Source organism: Tamandua tetradactyla, chromosome 5 (assembly GCF_023851605.1).
Source record: "Tamandua tetradactyla isolate mTamTet1 chromosome 5, mTamTet1.pri, whole genome shotgun sequence".
Classification (NCBI taxonomy): domain Eukaryota; kingdom Metazoa; phylum Chordata; class Mammalia; order Pilosa; family Myrmecophagidae; genus Tamandua; species Tamandua tetradactyla.
This window is the reverse complement of record NC_135331.1, coordinates 85,664,684-85,674,542: the sequence shown is the minus strand read 5'-3', so window position 1 is coordinate 85,674,542 and position 9,859 is coordinate 85,664,684. Positions and strand designations below refer to the sequence as shown.

The 9,859-nt window shown below is 38.0% G+C and overlaps 1 pseudogene; it reads left to right on the top strand.

Annotated features, from left to right (window-relative positions):
- The first annotated feature begins 241 nt into the window (after positions 1-241).
- On the top strand, positions 242-5,588 carry LOC143682584 (N-acetyllactosaminide alpha-1,3-galactosyltransferase-like; annotated as a pseudogene).
- Positions 5,589-9,859: the final 4,271 nt, after the last annotated feature.

The following is a 9,859-nucleotide window of genomic DNA, read 5'->3' as shown; positions in this document are numbered from 1 at the left end:
TCTAATTTTATCATCTGGGGCCACTGTGCTCATTATCCTAAACTGACCATCTTTTTTGATAATAAAACTATGAGGATTCTTGCAGTTTGGGGAGACAGATTTTGAGCCTATAGGCCATCTGCTCTCCTGCTATGCACCTAGTAATAAACTCTTTCTCTCTTTGAAACCCCAGCGTCTCTGGAATTGATTATTGAGTGCATCAAGCAAAAGAAACCATTGCTTTTGTCCATTAACAGCATCATCAATATTTATGCACCCAGAGGGCTCTTTTTTGTGGATATGTCCCTCAAAAAACTCAGAAGTCAGTGACAGCAGCTCTCAGAAGGGCTGGTGGCTTCCAATCTGGTTTAACAACGAGACCCACAATTATCATGAAGATATCGGCAAAGAAAAAGAAAGAGGAAAGGAAGATGAAGAAGACTGATTTAAGGAGACAGAATGGCAGGCACCTGTTGTATGGGGAAGCATTTAAGACAGAGCCATCTTAGAAACTATTACACCAAACAAAATTACCATGGGGTTGACAGTTTTTGCTGTTGGAAAATGTATCAAGCATAACCTGTAGGAGCCCATAACATCTGTTAATAGGTTTGTGCTGATTTGAATCTGTTATGTACCCCAAGTCTTTTAATCTTCATGCAGTATTACTAGGTGGCAGCTTTTTGATTATATATGGACCCACCCAATTATGGGTGGTAACTTTTGATTAGATGGTTTCCATGGAGATATTCTCCACCCATGCAAGGTGAGGTTGCTTACTGGAGCGCTTTAAGAGGGAAAAAGCTTTAGAGCCCACACAGCCAGAGACCATTGGAGATGAAGATGGAAAATGCCCCTGGGAAAGCTTCATGAAACAAGAAGTCTGGAGAGAACGCTAGTAGACTTTACCACGTGCTTTTCCAGCTGAGAGAGAAATCCTGAATGACATTGGCCTTCTTAAACCAAGGTATCTTTCCCTGGATGCCTTAGTTTGGATATGTTCATAGTCTTGCCTTAATTTAGACATTTTCACAGCCTTAGAACTGTAAATTTGCAACTTAATAAATTCTCCTTTTAAAAAGCCATTCTGTTTCTGGTATATCACATTCCAGCAGCTTATGAACTAGAACAAGGTACTTCATGGTTGACCCCAAAGTCATAATTGACATCTGGTGGATATGTCCAGGATACCTTTGATGGAGCTAGGTCCTCTCTGCTCATTCAAAGTGAGTGAGATCAAGCCTGAGAAGAGGTGGCAGGATATCAATATGATATGCAGGATGACCTTAGGGGAGCACATTGTGGGCCACATCAAGGAAGAAATTGACTTCCTCTTTTGCATGGATGTGGACCAAGACTTTAAGACAATTTTGGGGTGGAGACTCTGGGCCACGCAGTGGCTCAGCCAAAAACTCTGGTGGTTCAAGGCACATCCTGACGACTCTACCTACGAGAGGTGGAGGGAGTCAGCAGCTTTCATTCCATTTGGCCAGGGGGACTTTTTAAGTATTTTAAACATTTTTATTTAATAAATAACTTCAGTAAACAGCATTGTAAAAAGTGAACTATTCTAAAGCAAAAAATGTTTATTTGGTACAAAATTTATATTTTGACTAGTGCATTTCCTTATATAACTTATGTAGATAGCTTCGTTGAACAATGTAAGTACATGGAGCCTTGGGTAGGACATGAGATTTTGTTGGTTTGTCCAGAGTGATGCACCAATGAATCCTAGAGTGATTTGATCAGTGAGCGGAAAAGTATTTGCAAAGTCCCCTTTGGGGAATGGTGAGAACGAGGGAAAATTCAACCTCCCCAAGTTGAATTCTTGATATTCTCACAAGCAGTGTGGACAACCAAAGCTATAGGCTGAGCCCCCAGTCTTGGGGTTTGTTCATATGAAACTTAACCCTACAAATGATAGGTCAACCCTACTTAAAATTAGGCCTAAGAGTCACCCCCAAGAGAACCTCTTTTGTTGCTCAGATGTGGCCTCTCTCTCCAGTCAACACAACAAGCAAACTCACCACCCTCCCCCTGTCTACGTGGGACATGACTCCCAGGGATGTGGACCTTCCTGGCAAAGTGGGACAGAAATCTGAGAATGAGCTGGGACTCAGCATCAAGGGATTGAGAAAAACCCTAGAATGAGCTGAGACCCAGCATCAAGGGACTGAGAAAATCCTCTCGACCAAAAGGGGGAGGAGTGAAATGAGACAAAGTTTCAAGGGCTGAGAGATTCCAAACAGAGTCGAGAGGTTATCCTGGAGGTTATTCTTATGCATTAAGTAGGTATCACCTTGTTATCCAAGAGGAAATGGAGAGGCTGTAGGGAACTACCTAAAAATGTAGAGCTGTGTTCCAGTAGCCATGTTTCTTGATGATGATTGTATAATGGTGTAGCTTTACAGTGTGACTGTGTGATTGTGAAAACTTTGTGTCTTATGCTCCTTTTATCTACCTTGTCAACAGATGAGTAGAACATATGGAATAAAAATAAATAATAGGGGGAATGAATGTTAAAATAAATTTAGTTTGAAATGCTAGTTATCAATAAAAGGGAGCAGTAAGGGGTATGGTGTGTATGGTTATTTCTTTTCTGTTTTTGTTTCATTTTTCTGTTGTCTTTTTATTTCTTTTTTCTGAATTGATGCAAATGTTCTAAGAAATGATCATGATAATGAATATGCAACTATGTGATGATATTGTGAATTACTGATTATATATGTAGAATGGAATGATCACATATTGAGAGTGTTTGTGTTTCTTTCCTGTAATTTTTTTTAATTAATAAAATAAATAAATAAATAAATAATAGGGGGAATAAATGTTAAAATAAATTGAGTAGAGGGAAATACTAGTGGTCAATGAGAGGGAGGGGTAAGGGGTATGGTATGTGTGAGTTTTTTTCTTTTTTCTTTTTAATTCTTTTTCTGGAGTGATGTAAATGTTCTGAGGAATGATCTTGGTGATGAATATCAACTATGTGATGACATTGTGAGCCATTGATTGCACACCAAGTATGGAATACTCACACATTAAGAATGTTCATGTTGTATGTAGATTGGTTTGATTAATTAAAAAAATGATCATGGTGAAGAATATACAACTATGTGATGATATTGTGAATCATTGATTGTATAATATAGTTAGACTGTATTGTGTGGATATTTCTCAATAAAATATTTTGAAAATAAAAAAAGTGAACTATTGAAGTTAAAAAATACTTAAAATAAGATTGTGACTAGTGTGACACAAGATGGGCAACTCAAATAGTGAAAGGAAATATACAGTAGTCTGTTATGGCACTAACTGAAAGGAAGGCTTGTTTAAGTGAGTGCTGTTGCATAAAGTCACAGTACAACTTCACATGTTCATTAAGAAGGTAAACTTACAACTAAACCTTCAAAGAAAGTATACTGATAAAATGTGCTAACCCCCAATTGCAAATACATATATTAAAGGATTAGAAGAGATGATAAAAAGCACCAGGCTTTAACAAAATTAAAAAAATAAGATAAAATTAATCCAGAATGTCCCCATTCAACAAATACCATGTCAGTTAAGGCCTTTATATGAATAATGGTAAGTCAAGGACTTTTTTTGCAGAAAATCTCCCAGTCCTTTTATCCAAGGCTTGCGTTTTATAAAGAGAATGATACAGCTTTCACAATGTGACTGTGTGATTGTGAAAACCTTGTGAATGATGTTCCTTTTATCTACCTTGTCAACAGACGAGTAGAACATATGGAATAAAAATAAATAATAGGGGGAACAAATGTTAAAATAAATTTAGTTTGAAATGCTAGTGATCAATGGGAGGGAGGGCTAAGGGGCATGGTATGTATAATTTTTTTTCTGTTTTCATTTTACTTCTTTTTCTGAATAGATGCAAATGTTCCAAGAAATGATCATGATGGTGAATATGCAACTATGTGATGATATTGTGAATTACTGATTATATGTGTAGAATGGAATGATCAAAATAGGAATGTTTGCATTTGTTTGGTGTTTTTTGGTATTTGTGAGATTGGCATTATGATGAGATTTTCATATGTTATTTGTAAAAACATTTGTATCTTTATATTTTCCTGAAATTAAATGTTCAGTAGCATAAGTTATTACTACAGCAAAGTTGATATTTCTACTTGGTATTTTGAGAACATACACAGTTTTGATAGCTAATCAAATGGTATTTAAGCTAGTGTTTAATATTTAGAATTCAAGAAATATGATATCTGAATCTTTAGTTTTTTCTTTGTTTGCCTTAATTTTAAATTGTTTTATGAAACTTACTGTATAATCTCAGGCTTTACAATGATTATATTTTATTTAATACGCCTATGGATAAGCTAACCAAGATATCCATTTTTGGTGGACAAGATTTTCATATATTAATTGTAAAAATATTTATATCTTTAAATTTTCCTGAAAATCAAAAACTTGAAAATGTTCAGTAACATAGGTCATTACTAAAGCAAAGTTGATATTTCTAATAACATTCTACTTGATATTTTGAGAACATTCATAGTTTTGACAGCTAATCAAATGTTATATGTTAGTATTTAAGATGTAAAATTTAAGAAACTCTGATACCTATATCTGTAGATTTTTTTCTTGTTTGCCTTAATTTTAAATTGCTTTATGAAATTTACTGTATAAACACAAGCTTTACAAGGATTATTTGGATACTTTATTTCAGTATGCTATGGATAAGTGGACTAAGATATCCATTTTTAGTGGCTGTAAGTGTATTTGTTTCTTTAAATAAAATATTTAAATCTAAAAAAGATTATAAAAAATAATAATTCCAATAAAAGAAGGAAATAAAAAATAAAAAAAAGAGAAGGCATAAAAGTTATCAAGATTAAGTAGCTCTTGAAATGGCACACAGGTTTCAAAACTGTTTGATTTTTCCTTCCTAATTTTCTGAATTTTTGGCCTTTGTAGCTCAAATATTTTAAAACTACTTGATGCTTGTTTATTCCCAAAACACACATCTTCAAGATCTGTTATCAGTCATGTCTTAACAGGCAACAAGCAAAATAATAAATTTAAAGCAATTTTAAACCAACTAGCAGGACATTTACTTTGGATTTTGCATAACTGAAAACAAGTCCTGATATATCTGTAAAGCTAAAATTCAGCTTTAATACCTGATTAATAGAAATGCTCATAATGCTGCTTTCCTTAACTATTGCCCTTTCAATCACTCTAGAAGTATGACTTAATTCAATAAGAGCTTGATTTCAATAGTCCAGGAGCAAAAGGTTAAAAAGGCACAATATGACCTTAGCTGACAAGGATAACCATCGTCTCAAGTTTATTTTTCAGTCCCAGCCGGGGAGATTTTTATTACCATGTGGCCATTTTTGGAGAAACACCCTTCCAGGTTCTAAACATCACCTAGGAATACTACAAGAAAATCCTCCAAGACAAGGAAAATTACAGAGCACAGCGGCATGATAAAAGTCACCTAAACAACAAACCCACAAAAATCTTATCACCAGAATACTGCTGCGATTATCCTATAGGCCTGCCTTCAGATATTAAAATTGTCAAGATATTTTGGCAGATAAGAGTATAATTTCGTTAGAAATAATATTTGATTTCAAATTGTGCCCTAGTACCTTTCTGAATTTGAAAGACTATTATTCTGGTGGCTTCCTCGGAAAAGTAACACTTAATTTTCACTTTAAAAATACTAACAGGGTGCCCAGGTGGTTCAGTGGTAGAATGCTTGCCTTCTATATGGGAGACGGGTTCGATTCCCAGATCATGCACCTAAACAAATAAACTAACTAATAACACAGCAAACACATCTATTCCTCTTTGTAACTTTGATCCTTGTAATAACGTGAGAATGAATCTATGATATTCATGTACATTCTTAGTGATTGCTTATCTATTCTGAGTCAGGGTAAATACTATCAGCTAAACCAAAGAGAAAATTAAAAAGCCAGAAATATTCTATATGTGGCAGATAATGTACTGGAGAAAAGAGTTCTAAGGAAAGTGTTTGGCAACAAGATAGAGTTGAGGACAGGAACAGCCCCTAGATTTCAATGTTTTCCTTTCCATGATGAGTCTAAAACAACATAGAATTGTTTAATAGCAGGAAAACTCAGTAAGGACACAACCTGACTTGGCAATACTGAAAAACTTTCTACAGCAGATTGGTTTGGCCATTTGTGGCCCATGTCCCTTTCTCATCAGGATGTTGCTTGGTGTCTGTGCAAAAGATTGGTAGAGATTCCCAGTGGCTATGATGGGATCTGAATGAATCAGTGGGTGCTCAGGGTGAAGTGACAACAAAACCCCAAAGTGAGTGTTCTATTAAATGGCAAACAAAAGTGGAAAGAGGGCTCATCGCTTGGTGGGGGTGGGATGGGGGGAGGGGCAGTGGCACACTGAAAACGCACAGGGCATGGGGTTGAGGGCGTGGGATCTAAATACATCGTGACTCCAGGTGATGAAGGGATCTGGATGGGTCTCCAGCTTCCTCCACCCCACGACTATCAGAGTAGCAGGGACTTGAATGGAAGATGCTTCTTATTCTGCCCAAGTCACACTCAGGCCAAACTGCAACTTGCAGAATCTTCAAATCCTTGGCAAGAAGTGGGTGGTATCAGAGCAGAGAGAGGTCTGCAATGGATTGAATGGATTATCCTTACGGATTATATAGATATCCTCTTTTTAGTTTAAGGTGTACTAGAGAGGCTAGAGGGAAATGCCTGAAACTGTAGAGCTGTAATCCAGTAGTTGTGTTTCTTGAAGATAATTGTGTAATGATACAGCTTTCGCAATGTGACTGTGTGATTGTGAAAACCTTGTGTCTGATGCTCCTTTTATCAACGAAGTGGACAGATGAGTCAAAAATATGGATAAGAAATAAACAAATAATAAGGGGAACAAAAGTTAAAATAAATTGAGTAGATTGAAATACTAATGGTCAATGGAGTGGTAAGGGGCATGATGTGTGAGTTTTTTCTTTTTTCTTTCTTTTGCTGGAGAGAAGCAAATATTCAAAAAAATGATCATGGGGTTGAATACACAACTATGTGATGATATTGTGAGTCACTGATTGTAACCATGTCAAGAATGTTTGCATGTTTATTCATTGTTCATAATAAAAATATTTTTAAAAAAAGAGAGAGAGAGACTTACGAGAGAGTCTGAGCTTCACTAGCGGACACTCAGGCCGGAGGCTGGCTCTACTCCAATTGGGGGGATTAGAGGAAAAGCCATCCCATCAAGTAATCTCTCAGTCCTTCCCCACCCCCACCCCATCCCAAGGGTAAAGGATAATTGATTTTATAGTAAAAGCAAGAGATGGTTATGGGAAACCCAGTCCACTCATGACTGAGCAGCTTAACATTCAATTCCTTTCTCTAAGAAAAACTGGGAAATCCTAAATATTATTTAAAATGAAGCAAGTCAGGGTAAAGGAAGTTAGGAGGCAACATTTACATATCCACATGTTTATTTGCTTGTATTCCAGTTTAGGTCATTTCCATTTTCAAGCAATTTATTTAAAAGGCTATTGCAGTGGCTTTATGTATAGCATAATGGACTTCTTTGATAAAATGAAACTTCCATTTTCTCTACTGTTCACCGCTGCCTCCTTCTCTTTAAAATTCTTGTCCCCAAAACTCACAATCCAACAACAACAACAAAACAAATAGAAACCCTGGAAAAGAAGTGGGCTTGAAAGAAAAAAAAAGACCACATCTCAATCAGGAATCTTATTTCCTTATAATTCAAGTTATCTTTGATCTATTCTGGAGAAGGGACAGTTGATAGCTTAAACCCTGCACCAAAGAAATCATCTATCTATCTTGAATGTTTAGAGAAAAGGGCTAATGTTTACTTTTGAAGGATCTTCTTGATTTTTTTTTCATTTAAATTTAAATCCCAAATGGACAAATTCAAGATCTTATTAACAGTTATTTTCAAATGTTTCTAAAACTAAAATTCCTTATTTACAATTGAATCAATTATTTTCTCAGTTAAAAAAAGATCAAGGGATCTTTTGAGGGCAAGAATGGGGTCTTCTAGCTCAGTATCCTGGATCTATGTGAGGCATATGGTAGTTGATTAATTGTATTTGTTAAACTGAAGATTTTATGGTGCTGAGAGGCCAGACCTAGAATTCTTCCAGGAAGGCATCACGGCTCGGGGTTGTGTCTGTTTTCCATGTACAGGGTGCTGGGGTGGACACGAGGGCCATTGGAATAAAGAAAGCATCATAGTCCTTATGCACCTTACATCAAATACAGGAGGTAAGACAGACTTTAAACACAGAGTGCAAAATGGATGAACTGTTTCAAGTGTGTTAAGTGTCACAGGGAAAAGTACTGGGTACTGTGAGTATATAATGATGATTAAAGGGAAAATGACCTTTATGATGATAAAGAGGAATCGATTTACGCACAGAATGAGGGAGGGAAAACAGAGGAAACAAGCAGCGTGCATGAGATCTCCAGCTGGAGGGGATCTAGGGAAGAGGACACAAGAAGGAAATCCATCAGAATGGCAGCATTAGCTGTATTGAGGTGGTGGAATTATAGGTACTTTTTCTTTTCTTCTGTATACATTTTGGATTTTACAGATTTCCCACAGCAAACTTGTTATTGTAATCATCAGAGGAGGGGGGAAAAAAAGACATTGTTGGTTTAAACACAATCATAAAGGATGTGGGGGCAGGGATGTCATTTTGGGTGCACATTCCAGGGGGATTGGTGACATAAGCAGTGAGTAATTCTTGCGTAGGGAGAGCAGTGAGCACACTGGGTGGGGGGTGGGGTGGGGGAGCCAAGCAGCATGGGTGACTCACAAATGATATGACTGAGTCCCGTCTACTGAGGCAAGGGAAGGTGAGATTAAGGTATTAGGAGGTGATCTGAGAACTCTTAGTGAGCTAACTTTCAGAGGGCCAGTGCAGGGAGAGGCATGCCTGAGTTTGGCAAAGGGGGTCAGAACCGGGAGAGACTAGAGACAAAAAGACTCCCAAGAGGTCCCTGGGTGGCTGATGTGAGAGAGTGAAGACCCACTAAGAGCTGTAGCATCACCTCCAAGAGCTAAGTTCGGTCGCCCTTGTTCGTTCCAGGCCACCAAGAGTTCGCTGATCAGCTCTGTGTGTCTTCACAGTGGAAGTGGAAGCTGTGGTTTCCAAAATCTCTTCCTGATCTGCAATCTGTGAGAAACTGCTAGCCCAGGAATGTTTCTAAAGAGATAAAGTCAAAGATTGGTTAGGGGACGGGGCATGGGGCATAGGCAGGATTTGGAAAATTTGATACTTGATACAAGTTCTCAGATCAGCTGCTACCCACCCCTGATCTTGATAAACACAGCTGCCTCCCAATGATACTGTCTGGGACAGCCCCTGAGGCTGTGAAGCATTTTCAGAGGTGGATGTGTACTGGAGAGGGGGCAGAAGTTTGTGCCATATTTCCTCTGAGCTGGACCTACAGGAACTGCCTCAGCCACTTCCCTCTTTAAGCTTTCCTTCTCTCCCTGTGCTGTTACCACCATCTGATTCCTCCACCTGAACTCTCCTCGGCATCTCCCACTCACCTCACACTCCCGACCTGGTCATCACCTGCTGCAGAACAGAGAAGGGAAGTGGGACTTCACCCAGGTCTTCCACCCAGCCTGCAAGTTGAATTCAACACAAGGGGCAGTGTCCGAGTCCTTCTCTGGTCCTGTAAAACAGTGATGCAAAATAATGTTAAATCAGGCAGACAATAGCAGCTCAGTGGCAGAATTCTTGCCTGCCATGCCGGAGTCCCAAGTGTGATTCTCAGGGCCTGCCCATGCCAAAAAAAAAAAATCATATGAAATCATTAGCGCACCAGATGCAGGACTGGTCGGCAAACGG